Source organism: Acinonyx jubatus, chromosome C1 (assembly GCF_027475565.1).
Source record: "Acinonyx jubatus isolate Ajub_Pintada_27869175 chromosome C1, VMU_Ajub_asm_v1.0, whole genome shotgun sequence".
NCBI classification, from domain to species: domain Eukaryota; kingdom Metazoa; phylum Chordata; class Mammalia; order Carnivora; family Felidae; genus Acinonyx; species Acinonyx jubatus.
The window spans coordinates 131,153,308-131,168,930 of NC_069381.1; the positions used below are offsets into that span (position 1 = coordinate 131,153,308).

General features: G+C 33.1%; 1 protein-coding gene and 1 non-coding gene across 4 annotated transcripts in view; one reads left to right on the forward strand and one right to left on the reverse strand.

Moving 5' to 3' along the window:
• LRP1B (LDL receptor related protein 1B) overlaps positions 1–15,623 on the reverse strand; it is a 1,862,224-nt gene that overhangs the window by 1,820,275 nt on the left and 26,326 nt on the right. The window lies entirely within an intron of this gene.
• LOC113598387 (small nucleolar RNA U13) lies at positions 12,787–12,890 on the forward strand. Its single transcript, XR_003419051.1, has one exon. It is a non-coding gene; the product is annotated as a small nucleolar RNA U13 (small nucleolar RNA).

Consider the following 15,623-nt stretch of genomic DNA (forward strand, 5'->3'; position numbering starts at 1 on the left):
TAGTAACACCCTCTGATGCTTAGATTTGGATAGTGCTTCAGTCATTAGTTCTTTTAATATTCTTTTAAATCAGGACTCACTCTCAACTCATAAAATTTAGTCACAGATGATCAGAGTCTCTCAATACTTTATTAGCATTTTTAAAACATCAATTTTTGGTGAATTAGTCCTAATAGCATATTTGTTTAATGATTATTTGACTTATACAGATAAATGCATTGTTACAGTCAAGAAATATTGAGTGTTTTCTATGTTCCAGAAACTTTTTTAGGTACTGGGAATACATTAGTGAACGCAACGGACAAATCCTCAGAGCATGGAGCTTACATTCTTTTAAAGGGAAAAAATGTGCCAGGAAGATAAAAGTATTAGTTATGCAATGAATATTACATTAATTTTTAGCTCTTTCTGCAATTATTTATTGAGAATCTACAATATCCTTGGATAGATACTGTGGAACACACAGGAAATTATAAAATATGGCTTTCCTAAAAATGTTTGCATATTCATGTATAAGACAGACATAACTGTAAAACATAAGGAATAGTGAAATGCATAGATGCAAAATGTCTTGCAACTGAAAAGAAACAAACAAAAAAAAAACTACAAAAATTTCAAAGGATTGAGAAACGCTTTGTGAAAATATTTGATATTTTAATAAATTTGGAAGGGTTGGTATGTGAAGAAAGGGCATTCTATGCTTTGATGCTTTAGGAAGAGAATGAGCTCAAACAGACCAGGCCTTATTTTCAAATACTTTGGAAAGAAGGTGGGAAGCATATGACAGGAACATATGTTCATGGACAAATATGGTCTGAGACAGGGGAAAGAATAGTGAGTTGAGGGGATGTTATCATGCATCTCAAATGTAATAGTTTAGTTGTCACTCTATAGGCAGTGGGGAACCAATAACTATTTTTGAGGAATGTGACATATGCATCTGATTAAGAAAACATAAATGTGAGTTTAACTGACATACAGAAGCCAAGCTTAATCTGTTTAAGCAATTACAATATATTTGAAAATGTATTTTTTAAGTCAGTTATCAAATGAATTATCAGTATGATACATTAAGGTTCATATTTATCTAGTACAGTAATCACCCCTTATTCACAGAAGACATGTTCTAAGACCCCCAGTGGATTCCTGAAACTATCAAAAGTACTGAAACCTCTATATACTACGCTTTTTCCTATGTCTATATACCTATGATAAAGTTTAGTTTATAAATTAGGCACAGTAAGAGATTAACAACAATAACTAATTATAAAATAGAACAATTATAACAATATATAGTACTGTGATAGAAGTTATGTGAATGTGGTCGCTCTCTTTCTTTCTCAAATATCTTACTGTTCCGTACTCACCCTTCTTGTGATGATGTGAGGTGATAAAATGTCTACGTGATGAGATGAAGTGAGGTGAATGGTGCAGGCACTGTGATGTAGTGTAAGCTACTAATGATCTTCTAACCACATGTCAGGAGTAGTATCAGCTGCTCCAGGACCGCGGTTCACTGCAGGTAACTGAAACCCCTGAAAGCTAAACCGTGGCCAGAGGAGGACCACCACACTTCTATTTTCAGAAAACAGGATTTGGTTCATGATTTGGTTTTTGGTGTGGTGTCTGTTTTTTCACTTTTTTGGTTTTGTTTATTTTTTTCTCCGATCTTTCATAATCAGACTTGTTTTATTAGTATATCACACTGGCTTCATCATATATCCAAAATTTTTAGCTGTGAATTACTGTCACAAAAAAGCAAAGTGCCAGATGTATTTGCCATCTTTATGGATAAAGAGAAAATATACAAATATGAACAATTAGCCTTTTTGTATTATATTAAAAGTAAAGCATGACTTCATTAATCGCTTATTCAAAAAATTGATCTTTGTCAGAAACAAGTCAAAGTTGAATATCATATTTATATATGCCTTTAATTATTTACTTACAAATAACAACTGTACACATGATTCTAAGCCTTGGTTTCCTAAACCTGTAAAGGGTAATAATAGATCAATTTCAAGTTATGAGGATCAGATATGTACTCTTTACCTGTGTTATCTCCAATCCTCAGAACAGCTGTGTAATTGAGCTACGATCACCACCATTTTACAGGTGACAAAACAGGCTCAGGTTTCTGTTCAAGAGCAAAGCTTTTTTTATTTCGAACCCTATACCCTCTTCCCTCTATCACGCTGACTGTACAGCATACAAACTGTATATCACACAAGTTCTGTGGGCACAGAGATGAAAATAATTGTATATAAGAAAGATCATGAGGATTTGATGTTTTAAAAAATACTCAAGACTCCACGTTACAGGAAAGGTATTCAATGTTGGAAACAAAAATACTACAAATAATCTCCCACCAATTATTTCCACATTTTGAACCAAGTGTGAATTATTTATACGAATCCTATAGAACTGTAAAACCAGAATATGCAAGTTGACTTAATGAAAAATGAGCTAGCAATACAACGTACTATCCACTTGGTATATTTGTCCCTAACTTATTCTTAGCCTCTAGGGGAATTTGGTCACTTAAAAATTTCACCTTTCAAGATTTTAAGTGGATATACGGTTTCTAGGCTATTACCACAGTTCATTTGTGTGAAAAATACACTAATATTAGAAGCTAGAGAAATATCAGGATATGGTAAATTTTAAATGATATAAAAATACATTCCTTAATTTAAAAATAATAATTTTAGTTTTACTCCAACAAGTTTCCCTTAAAGAAAATATATAATTACAATAATTTCATAGATAAGGCCAACAACTCTGTATGGATTTCCTTGAAAATTTCTCTTATTGGTTACATTTTATTTTTTTGATTAACTGCTAAGTAGATAAAATCTGCTTTCATTACCTGGATTATCTTCTGTAATTACCTGCTCTTTAAGCAAAGAACGAAATAAGATTGTTCGTTTTTAAAATGAGGTATAAATGTAATTTCATATTTATCTAACACTTCTATTTTCAGAGGCAAGCTCATTTTTTAGACTTTAGCAAAAGTATTTACATGTTAAGCTAAAATGTTTAAAGAACACTGTGAAGTTGGAAAACACACCATCACCATTTTGCAATGTGATAGGCACTATTAGTGATCCATTTGGATCCTGTTCTCTATGTCTCATATAATAAAGAATAAGGTTGGTTTTATTTGTTTTGAACTTTGGAAGTTAGCTAAGAGCTGAAAATGACACTTTTTAAAAGTACATATAAGTCCTCTGAAAATAATGTCCTTGGGGAGGGGGGGCGAGAAGCAGCCAAGCTTTCCTTCAAAACCTCTTAGGTATTATGAGAATATTTGGATTTGAGTCTAAAGATCTTAATTCACAATGCAATTCTGCAAGTTAGCTATGAGAGTATGGCTTTCTATCTCTATATGAAAGACACTAGCCACTAGCCAATTCACTATCCCTACACTATGCCACCAATGTCCATCTTAGATACTTTTTCTTTCAAATTAGAACTCTGTCTTTATTGAGGAAGAAAACACATTCAGTCCAAAAGGATGAGATGCAATTGGTCTAAGCAAGTTATGACTAGCATGTGTCTCCTTTAAAGAAACTCTCTTCCCAGACTCTGACAGCTCAGAATGAGCATGTCACCTAATTGTGAACAATGAAATGTTAGAAGACTATTGGAGAGATTCTAGAAAAAAAATTTGTTCAGTGATAAAATGTCAAAGCTACTCTGAGAAATTCCCTTCTGCCATCCTTTTTTCTTCCTTATCCTTTCCTCCAGCAGATGAAAAGCAAAAAGATGAAAGTTAACACTGAGGATGGAAGGGAAACTGAATGAAAAGAATGTGGGTCATCACCAAGCCCCAGTACCATCTCTAGACTGATTTCCTCCAGGTGTCTTGTTTTGTGTGTAATTAAATGTCCTTTGCATATGGCATTGTGAACAAGATTAACTGTTATGTGCAACTGGTCTTTGGATCCCCTATGTTTTGAGAAAGTGCCCAATATTTTGGCTGTTACTTAATAAATTCTTAGTAATTGTTTAAAAAATAAGTACTTGCTCTCTGATAACTAAGCCTGAATATTGGGAAAAATGATAGTTTTTGTAGTTTCAGACTTTGATTTTTTTTGGCATTTTAGTATTATAAAAATTATGCATAGTATCTATTTGCTTACCCTGATAATGACACATACTTAGGTACTTTTCTCAGTGTTGTCTTTAAGGTTCATAACTTTGTGAGAAAATACCTTAATAAAAATTACTTTTAGAAAATAATAGGGTGGGCACAATTACAAGAAGGAAAGTCCAATGACCTTTGGGTATAGAAGCATAAACAATCATGAAGTGGATTAAAAAATGCAATCTGACTCCTCTGAGAGTTGGGACAAATTTGTAAAGTCCTCTGTCTTTTCTGTATAGGAATTTTACAAATTCTATAGCTTCAGGAGGTTTAAACACACAGGCTAGTGAAAAAATAGTCTATAAATGCATAGCTATGTATACAGGAGATGGTAAATACAATTGTTTTCCAACAAATATTAACAAACAAGTATTAACAGCAATTTTTAATCTGAATAATTATATGTTCAGTTGTTCTTGTGGATTTCTGGACATACATTGTGTTCCTACCAAAACTATCATAGTTATTTTCTACATTTATTTTGAAAACATGTATAAGAAAATTCAGTTGTAAACTAAACTCTGTATACTCTAATAATACTAAAATCACCAAAAAGAACAGAGGCCATTTATATGGACTGTGTGTGGTTGCCCATCTACAAATCCATGTTCCATTGTTCCCATCATCTCCAAATCCTGTCTTACATTTTCATATTCCATAAGGGATAACTCAAATTTTTCCCTCATCCAAATCAGAACTTCTCTGAATGCCCTCTTCATTTTGTCACTATGTCTACATATTTCCTGCAGTAATTATAACTCACTACTGCTAATTATAATACATATATTATCTTTCCTAGTAGACCATAAACTTCATGAAAACAAGAACAATTTCTCTTTCTCTCTTTCCCCAGTCACTAGTCAGCTGTTTATTAAGTTCCTTGAGAGCAGAATCACTTTTATTGACCCCAGAATGTATGAAATAATACCTTTTGGAAGCCATTACATAAAATTATTCTTCATCCCACTTTGGTATAATAAATCAGGTGCAACGAATGGACAGTTAGTATAGGTCATTCCCTTTTTAAGAACAAGAAGCTCTTGAAAAAAAGCCACGCTATTAAATGTAAAGGTAAAACAAAATATAGCATTGAAAAATTTCCCCTCTTCCCACTGTCACATATCCATTGAATATGTGAATCACAGAACTAGAAAAGCCAGAAAGGCAAGATAGTGAATATAGAAAGGAACTAATGGGGTTAGTAAAGCACAAATCCAGAAAGGTTGTGTGCTTTGTTGTTGTTGTTGTTGTTGTTGTTGTTTTTTAATTTTTTAATGTTTTATTTTATTTATGGGAGAGACGGGGAGAGAGAGAGTGCAAGCAGGGAGGGGCAGAGAGAAAGGGAGATACAGAATCTGAAGCAGGATCCAAGCTCTGAGCTGTCAGCACAGAGGCCGACAAGGGGCTCCACCCCACAGACCACAAGATCATGACCTGAGCCAAAGTCAGATGCTTAACCAACAACTGAGCCACACAGGTGCCCTGGAAGGTATGTGCTTTATGATGCATGCTGGCAGTGCAGGGGTGTGGGGAAAACTAACTCTGTATTTTGGCCAGATGAAAGACAGAACATGTTTGGAGAGTTTAGCACAAGAAAGGAGACAGAGTTACAGAGCAGATGTCATGCAAGTAATTACTTTCTACAAAGGAAGCAGGAAGCATTTGAAAGTGACTCTCAAGAAGATATGGTGCAGGCAAGGCAATTCTTTTATAATTTCTTAAGAAACAGGTATTATTTAAAGCTTTTCAATCATTTTTGGCTGTCTGGCTGGTGTCTCCTTGATTATGACTTCATGCTTAAAGTTGGTTTCACTGTTGAGCCCAGCTTTATCTGGGGCCCACAAAGATAAACTAAAGTTTAAGATGGTCACAGAATATGCAAGACTGACATTATGAGGGACCACTTGACCTTGTGCTGTTGTAAAATACTAAAATGTACTTAAGCAACAGGACTGTTAGCAAAAAGAATCATCAGCCCAACAGGCATAGAAAGTAAATTCAAAATATATCATTCAGCCTGCTTATTTTAGGCTATAATATTACTAGTTAATATTATATTATTAGTTTAGAATAAATTAATACAAAATATACTACAATTTAAAGTGAATAAGTTGCCTTGCAACGCCAGTATTTGGGGATTCTATAAGTGAATAGATAATTGAATACAGAAGAGAATAGTTCAGGAAGGAATTTAATAAAGATTTCATGGGAAGTCATATTTTTTCTACCTTATTTACACCTAAATGCCACTAAAGTGCAGTGAATATTTGTAGAATTTACGTGAATTGACCCAATTAGCCACACTTTAGGTACTACAGTTAGGTAAGCAATGTGTTAATTTCAAACTGTAAAATGTTGACTAAAACGGGAAAAGAGTCTTCTGTTCAGAGCAAACAACAAAAAAATAGATGCCATATGAATATATTAAAAAGTCTTTTTTAAAATCAGCAGATGGACCCCTATATTTTAGAACTCACTTGCAATGGGATGTGTATATGTTTTTAGCAAGATGTGAAGCAATGCACAGGAGTATAAGTTACCAAATGTGTATTATGCTATAGCATCCTCTTTAGCACCTCACAGTTAAAAAAAAAATCCCTTAATAAGAACCTGTGATATGCTGCTATTGTAGGGTAAATTGATTTCAAGGGAGTAAGTAGTTCAATAGACTCCATAGTTTATAGTTCCCTAATATTCATTAAGTACTTAAAATATCTAGTATAGTATACAAACAACCATTTAGCTGCAGCATGTGTATGTGTGTATCCTTTAATTAAAATTTTTGTTTCATCATATTTAAGAACAAAGCAACAACTAAGGTGACCATACAAATGAGTCAGATGTAACCAATGACTTAAACATTCTGGAAGTTCTCATAGGGGTATTACAGGTCTTAGTTAATTACAATCTCCAGGCATGAAACTGTACTCCAGTGGGTTTTAGGTTATTCAGTTTCCAAATGAACCCCTTCTAAAATCAGAAAATACCTCCTTCTATCTATGTGCATTTTTTCTTTGAAATGGAAGGGAGCTTAGCTAATGCTAACATTTATTTTTTGTTTGTTTCAAGTTTTTATTTAATTCTAGTTAACATATAGTGTAATATTGGTTTTAGGACTACAATTCAGTGATTCATCACTTACATATAACAACCAGTGCTCATCACAAGTGTCCTCCTTAATACCAATCACCCATTTAAGCCCATCCCCACTGACCTCCCCTCCATCAACCATCAATTTGTTCTCTATAGTTAAGAGTTTCTTATGATTTGTCTCCATCTCTTTTTTTCCACCCTTAGCATATGTTCTTCTGTTTTGTTTCTTAAATTCCACATGTGAGTGATATAATATGGTATTTGTCTTTCTCTGACTTATTTAGCTTAGCATAATATACTCTACTTCCATCCAACATTTGATATTTAATATATTAATGTCACATCTTCAACTCTGTATATTTGATCATTTTTACAAGTAGATTAGAAAATAGGTGTGTTGGGTTTGGAAGGGGTTGTTTTGTTTTGTTTATAAAATAGATGTTTGTTGCTAAACTATTGCATGTAGCACCTCTGGATTAGAATCCAACTCCAAGATTGCTTCTCGGCCTTTTGGCTAAGATCAAGTGTAGAATCCAACTCCAAGAAACAGGGAGACATTACTATGTCAAGCACTTAGGATCCAATACTAAATTACTTTGGGGTTCCATTCAATGCCTGGTAAATAGTCATATATAACAGCAATTATGAAAACCATGGTGACAGTAACTAGAATTCAGTGTAGATGCCAGATCTTAGTCTACTTAACTATCCTTTCTGTGCTAGACTTATTTCTTATAAGTCCAAATAAATAACACTTGTATTATAGTCACCTTCCCTTTTGGAAAAGTTGACAGAACTCTATAGACTGCTTTTATTGAGTTCTAGTCATACGGTCCTATATGAGAGGGCAGGGACACTGTCAATTATATTTTATGCAAAAGATAATATGGGAGAAATTTACCAATTTTCTGGGATAGTAATGGAGTAATCGAAAAACATAACCTTGTTCTGTATACACTAGGACAAGATATCAGAGAGTGTTTACTCAGAAAATAATCTCACTTAGGAGATTTAAGTAGAGCACAGGGAAAGTGGAATGTTGAGACATAATTTGACAAGCAAGGCAAAGCAATAATTTTCATTATTCACATCACCCCCAAATAATGTGTACTCTATAAAGGTCCTTTTGTACCAATTCTGATCTTATATGATATTAACTATGCCTGTGACCAATTACCTTTATGGTATAATCCTTTTGTTCCAATAAATGAACCATAAGCCTCATACTGTGATGGGAGAGAAGTCCCTGACCATAGAATTCAGTACCTGATTCCTGGCTATGAAACTAAATGTATTAAACTAATTTACTCTTAGATGTAAGAGCTCTATGTTACTATTCCACACAGTGAAGTCACATAAGGCAGCAGATGTAAAGTCTTTTTAAAAAAATTTGGTGGAGTGATAATGCAATCATTGATCATTATAATTTCTTACGTGCATGTTTAGACAGACCATTAGATTATCCTAGTCCATAGCCTGCTGTGATTATCACTATAAAAATCTTTTCCCAAAAATCTTGCTGTATCTATTTTGCCTAGTACAAAGCTGGAACTTCTCAAGCTAGCACTTCTTCTACCAGAATGTAACACTGTGAGGGAAGAGATGCTCTCTTATTCATAGTGTCAAACAGGACCTATTTTATAGGAAAACCTCCAAACATATCTATTTGAAAAAATAATTAGTGCGAACTTAACTTCTTTTTGAAGCTCTTCATTCTCCCTAAAATGATGTGGCTCCACGATGTTACATGAAAATGCTTTTGACCCATTTCAAACATGAGCGAGGCATTTGAGCTCATTTGTATTTATAAAGAAAACACCACATTTTATTCTGCAATGTACCACGTGTGCAAAAAGGAAGGCAACAGTTTAATTTCACATAATATTTGGACTTGGGGATCATCAATTTACATTTGAAAGACAGATTACTGATTTGAAAATTATTTGGAAAATCATATCTGGTATTTTTCAATTTTAAAGGTACTGAATGTAGAGCCAAATAGATCTCCACATTTCAAAACTTAAGTTAGTATGCATTTTGAAGGACATCAAAATGATTTAATGTCAGCATACACAGAGCTATCTATTGAAAAAAAATATGCTACAAAAAGAAAGTACATTTTTAAACCATACAATTACCATTAAATTAAGAAGTTAGTTGTTTGAAGTTGGCTCTGTAAATCTTTATGAAGATTCTATATTACCATTTTGAAGAACTCAAATGTGGCATTCAGGATAAAGAAGACATCATGTACAAATGTAAATAATGTAACAACAACAGATTGAGTTTTTGTACTTCTTGTTCTCTTTACAATCTTGTCATGAGAATAAATCACATGGTGTAACTTTTTCTTTTTACAAGTCCCTGAAAATGGAGCATCAAAGTCTAATATTTTTCCTTGCCTAAGCTCTCTACATTTTAATGTTTTGCAAGAACAAGTACAAGCTATAAAAAAATCTTGCTCTCTCACACAGTCCTCTAAGATTATCAGCAAACCAAGAGAACATAGATATTCTCCTTCTGCCTATATTCCTCTACCCCACTCTATTAACTCCAACCTGGCAAAGGGAAAGAAAGAAGGAAATTTGCTTGAGGTCAGATCTAGAAAATGTGGTTCTTCATTGATGCTCTGTAACAGAATAATTCCATTTGTAAACATTTAGGAAAATGTTTCCAATAGTTCAACATGCATTGAAGAATTTTAAAAAATATTTGAATTACTGACAATATTCCATAGGGTTAAGAATTACTTAGAAGTAGATATTACAGGAAACTGGCCCATCTGAGGACTCTTAAAATGGTTATTTAATTTATTTTCAGTTTAGAGAACATGTTTTACTATTATCATAAAAACACTCAAATATGTATTCATTTTCCAGTTTTAAGACCCCATTGTAAGATTAAATACAGAACAAACGAAATCTGAATTATACAGTTAAAAAGGCTAAATTGTCTTTAACAGGGACAAAGTTAGTGAAAGAAAGAAAAAAATGCTCTTTACGTTATTATCACTCATAGAAGTAGAGCTAGACTAAACAGATGAATAACATATTGAAAGAAATTATAGAATCAACCTTGAGGTGAAGTCAACCTTAATTTACTTGGGGCCTCATATTATTCTCAGCAATCTAAATGGACTAAGTCATGGCTAAATGAGAAAACAAAATAGAAATGTACTCCAAGCTGCACAACTGATAATTTTCAAAAGACACATAATTTGAAAAGTTGGAATTCACTTTTGTTAATTCATTCAAGTAGATCTTCCTTAATTAGAACTCACTTTTCTCCTCTAAACATAGTGTTGACTCTTGCCATATGGATGATTATTTAATAAATGTACAGGCAACTAGCTCTCATGCAATAACTTAGTGTATTTCTGCCTGGAAACATTATTTATATAGAATAAAAATGAGACTACCACAAGCTGATATCCAGTACATAATATACAATCACTGTAATCCTCTATCATATGCCATAATCTATAATGGTGGAAAACTCATATTCAACAGTGATGCATGTGCAAAACCAGATGAAACAGGGTTCCTTGATCTTACTGAGATATTTAATCTACATTTTCCCTTTAATGGCCACCATCCCAGTGGGCTTTACCTTCAAAGGGTTTATAATCTAATTGGCAACAGCATTTTAGAATGATGACTATAAGGCAAGTATAGTTCAATAAGGCAATAAAACCCATTTTATTCTAAAGCCCATATTTAACAGAATAGGCAGATATGATTATAATAGTAACATGATTTGGAGGATAAAATGTTTTCTGCTTAAATCTCAAACAGAAATTTAATAATTAATTGATAGTTTAAAGACAGGCAATCTATGATTTCTAGATTTCCTTAGCAAGTTTATTTATTCCGTGTGTATAAACACCTTTCATGCTATTTTTTTTTATTTTTAAATGTTTTTGTTTATTTTTGAGAGGCAGAGAGACAGAGCGTGAGCAGGGGAGAGGCAGAGAGAAGGAGACACAGAATCTGAAGCTGGCTCCAGGCTCTGAGTTATCAGCACAGAGCCCAATATGGGGCTTGAACCCATGAACCATAAGACCATGACCTGAGCTTAAGTCGGATGCTTAACTGACTGAGCCACCCAGGTGCCCCCCTTCCATGCTATTTTGAGTATTAACAATCCCAAATCAAACTGACGTTCATTGGGATTTTCTGACACTAAATTTATATTGGCAAATTGCATTGGCTAGACCAAATTCTTCTCTTAGCCTTAGATCTTAAATGGTACCATTGTGCTAATAAGCACCTTTCCTCAATTTTCAAAATAATTAGTTCCCTAAGTGGTTTATTTCAGATAAAAGAATAATACACTATCCCCACAGAATTTGTTCTGTTTCTAAATGATTTAAAATTCTAAATTTGCCATAGCATTTAAGTTCCAATAGTAAAAGTGCGTCAATGATTGCAAAGTTTCTATGGCAACAACCTCATTATACCACCACTCCCGAGATAGTAACCTGGATTATAAGTGTTAGAGAGATGTCAATTATCATGAAGTCTGGTGAGCAAGAGAACTAATGCAGCCTACATTAAAAAAAAAAAAAAAGTTGACTTTAATTTCATAAACAATGCAAATGAGTACAATGTTACCCCCAGTGATTAAGACTGAGATTTTCTACATTCGCAGACATTATGTCTCCTTGTAGAGAACATTGTATTTTTTTAGACTAGATTTAAGGACACTTGGTTTTATGTTATCTATATAAAATTGGATCTACCTATGAAAACCTTGAAGGAAGTTTACTGTCTGTTTACATCATCACTTTGCCTTAAGATATCAGGCAACCTAGGCATCTCACTGAAGTGCTTACAGAACACAGATGCTCTGTAAAGTAACCATTACTTCAGCCAAAAATATATTAGCATCAACATTGCTCTATCAACAAACATCATTCCATGGAGAAAGACAACACCGACATCCAGAGTCCATTTCCAAAGTGAATACGAGCTTTTTAGAGACTAACATCTGCTGTGCCCTCATGCTCCAGCTGCTATGGAAAGCAGATTTTCAAAAGTAAATCTGCCCCATTCATTTCGTCCAGGAAGTGGGCATTCAGCAATTGAAATCTATTAATTCTTATTTGTGATTCATTTTAAAGCTATGATTTAGAAAGTTTAATTGACAGAAATAATGAGAACTACAATACATTTTGGAGACTGCATTACATTTTAAAACAAGTGAAGATAATTGTAAGTGAAAAATGAAAGAAAACTGCATACCTCAGTAAATGAGTCATTAACCCCTCACCTTGTAAACCAGAAAAGAAATCTTGATGGTAATAACCAAGCTTCTTTAATGATTCTGCAACATAATTGTAAAATTAAACTGATAGTTTGAGATGGGTTTTGGTCCTTTGTAAGCTATTTCCAACTTAGCCTTCCTCTTATAAGGACTCACTGTCCCACCACCACACATTTCTTCTTTACTTTTGCTTTGAGGACAGTGGGACTCAAGGGTGAAAGGACAGAGGAAGAGAGGAGGGAAGAGATGGGAAATTACTAATAAGAGTAAATCGCAGGATCCTTTTACAGTTCATAAGCGTGAAGACTGGGTGTTCACGCTGTTGTGTGACATGTGCTTCCCTCAAACCTTGTTATGACCTCGGCACATTACCCATCTGATGTGAACTTGGGAAAAAAAAGTAATTTCCATAGGTAAACTTATTTTAAAATTATTCTTACCCTATTTGAACTAAATAGGTTTAAAAAAAATTTTGGGGGGGGGTTTTGGGGAGGGCACCTGGCTTATGAACTTGGGAAGGGAAGTGGGTGAGCTAATGGGCTGCAGGATTTGTATTTAAAGGTATAAAGGGGCAGTGTAGTCTGATTCATTTTCAAACAGTGGTGACTGCTTCGATGATGTGGACAGCCAGGCTAGATCTCCTCAGAAGTAGGCTGGCAACTGGACCTTCTCAAATGTCACTTCATATTCATTCACTAAGGAACATAAGTCATTCCTTTGGGAGAAGTCTAGGTAACATCTAAGTTACATAGGTTATCTACATGATTTAAATTGAAATTGTCACATTTGTATTTCATAAAATTGGAATACACAACATGTTAGCATGTCTATCTCTGCATATGTTACACACATTTTGATATAAAGCATATGTTAGACATAGTCTTATATATACTCAAATATAAAACCTGTTTTATATGTATAATATATGTCAGTATATGTGTGTGTGTATGTGTGTATATATACTGTGGATAAACCGTGGATGATTCTTCTGGTCCTAAAGAACCCAAATGAAGCTATTCTTTAATGTAGACATAAATAGCAGACTTTCTATTTGTGCTATTAAGAAAACTATTTTTAAATATTTCTCTTAGAGTTACTTTTAGACACAGCCTATCACTTAAAATCTGTTCCAAAATTTAAACATCAAAACCAAAATAACAAGTTTAATCTATCACTTCATTCACAAATCTGACCTCTATAAGTCTTTTGATTATGCCAAAAAAATCAAATTTACACTTTAGAAATCAAGATTTGAAAGCATTGAGTTTAAAAGAAAATGCCATAGGCTTTTAAGGCAATTCCAAAATAAGAATTCCCAAAATGTTTTTAGTGCATAAGCCATTATTAGAAAAAGTTTTTAGCCTCCCATGGGGTTCTAGCTAGTATATATGGAGAAAAACACGTTTCTTTTATTTTTGAGATGTTTGTTAAAAAGCAAAACTCTGATAATGCTCTATTGTTGTAACATTATATTTTATTATATATTAATTTAGTTTCTCTAGAAAGCTACATTGTGATATCATAGTTAAAAAAACAAAGACCTTGGAGATTGAAAGATTTAACATCTAGACTTTGTGGAACTTTGACACTTACTGTTTGTTGGACTTAGTGTGAGTCTAAATTTCCTTCTGTATAAAATGACAGCTGATCTTTTTACATGATTGTTGTTTATAATAGTTTAGAGTATGTAAAAAATGTATCTTAAGGCCTACAGCAGTGTCTTAAGACAGTAGCCATGTGCATTCTTATAGCCACATGGCATTGTGAACCATTCTGTACCCTGATTATAAATCTCCAACTTCCCCTAATTGTCTAAAAATGGCATCAAAAGGAAAACATGAATAGTTCTCCGGGATACTTCATTCTCATTAAACTAGAGTTTACTTCAGACAAATTCACTTAACAAGATCTGGTAGCCATGCCTATAGAGCCAAAAATCAGGACGAGCTTCCTATCACCTTCTTGGTAGGAAGAATGCAACTGGTGTTATAAATATTTTGAAAGCATTCAAAAGTAATCACATTGATTGCATCACTATAATTACTTAAAGGAAGTGCTGGTTATAAATAAAATTTATGCTGATAATAAAATTCAAAAAGCAAATCTTCTGTAATGAAACTCATGTCACAAAATTGGACCACAAAAGATATAGAAAATAGAGAAAGATATTTTACATAAGTGGAAAAGAGGACTCCCTGAATGTATTTTATGTATTTTTAATCAGGTATAATGGAAAACCTGATACTCATACCCAAATAAGAAAATATTAGCAAACACTGAAATATGCATGTTTAAAAGTTAAAACTCTTACATTTCAAACTTAGTTAATGTGGAAGTAAAAAATAACTAAGAGTAATTTGGTGGTTAATCAATATTGTAATCACTCCTTGAATTTCTGGGCTTATGTCTTTTAGGTGTAAGTATGTAAATATTATTTTTTCTTTCTCAATAGTGAGGAAAGGATACATATGATTCTCTGGTATGATGTAGATCTTGGGTTTTGGGGAGCAGAGTTTTCCTCCAAGATCTCACACTTAAAGCTTTGTAGAAAGTCAGGGGTTAATTAACATATTTGCTATTTTGAATATCATATATTTTAATATTTGAATGATTTGGCTAACAAATTATTCAAGTTATAATGTTTAAGTCTTAATTTTCATGTAGATGAAAATAACTATGTAAATTATGCACATTAATTAAATTATGTAAATTAATTGGCGAAATTATTTCCATAAGATTGTTTTGTTGCTATGTATAGCTTTAGTCCCTGGAAACCCAGAAGATCAAACTGTTAAATTAATGTATACACAAATGTATAAACTCTTCCTTAAATATATGGTACTATTTATCATTTTTCCTATTATTTATAAACCTAGTATCATTATAGTCATTCTTATAGTGACAGTTTTATTCATAAAGAAACTCAGGTCTGTGTTCTTCGTGTTCTTTATGTTCTTTGAATATATAAAAGAATACGCTTTGAGTTTAATGTGACTATTTGGTTTTGGCAGCCACATAGGAAGCTAACTAAAGTCATTTCCAGTATAGAAATTTTACAGTTAAAAAATAAAAAAAAGGGGAGAAGACTTAGCCAAACAATTAATGAAATTACAAG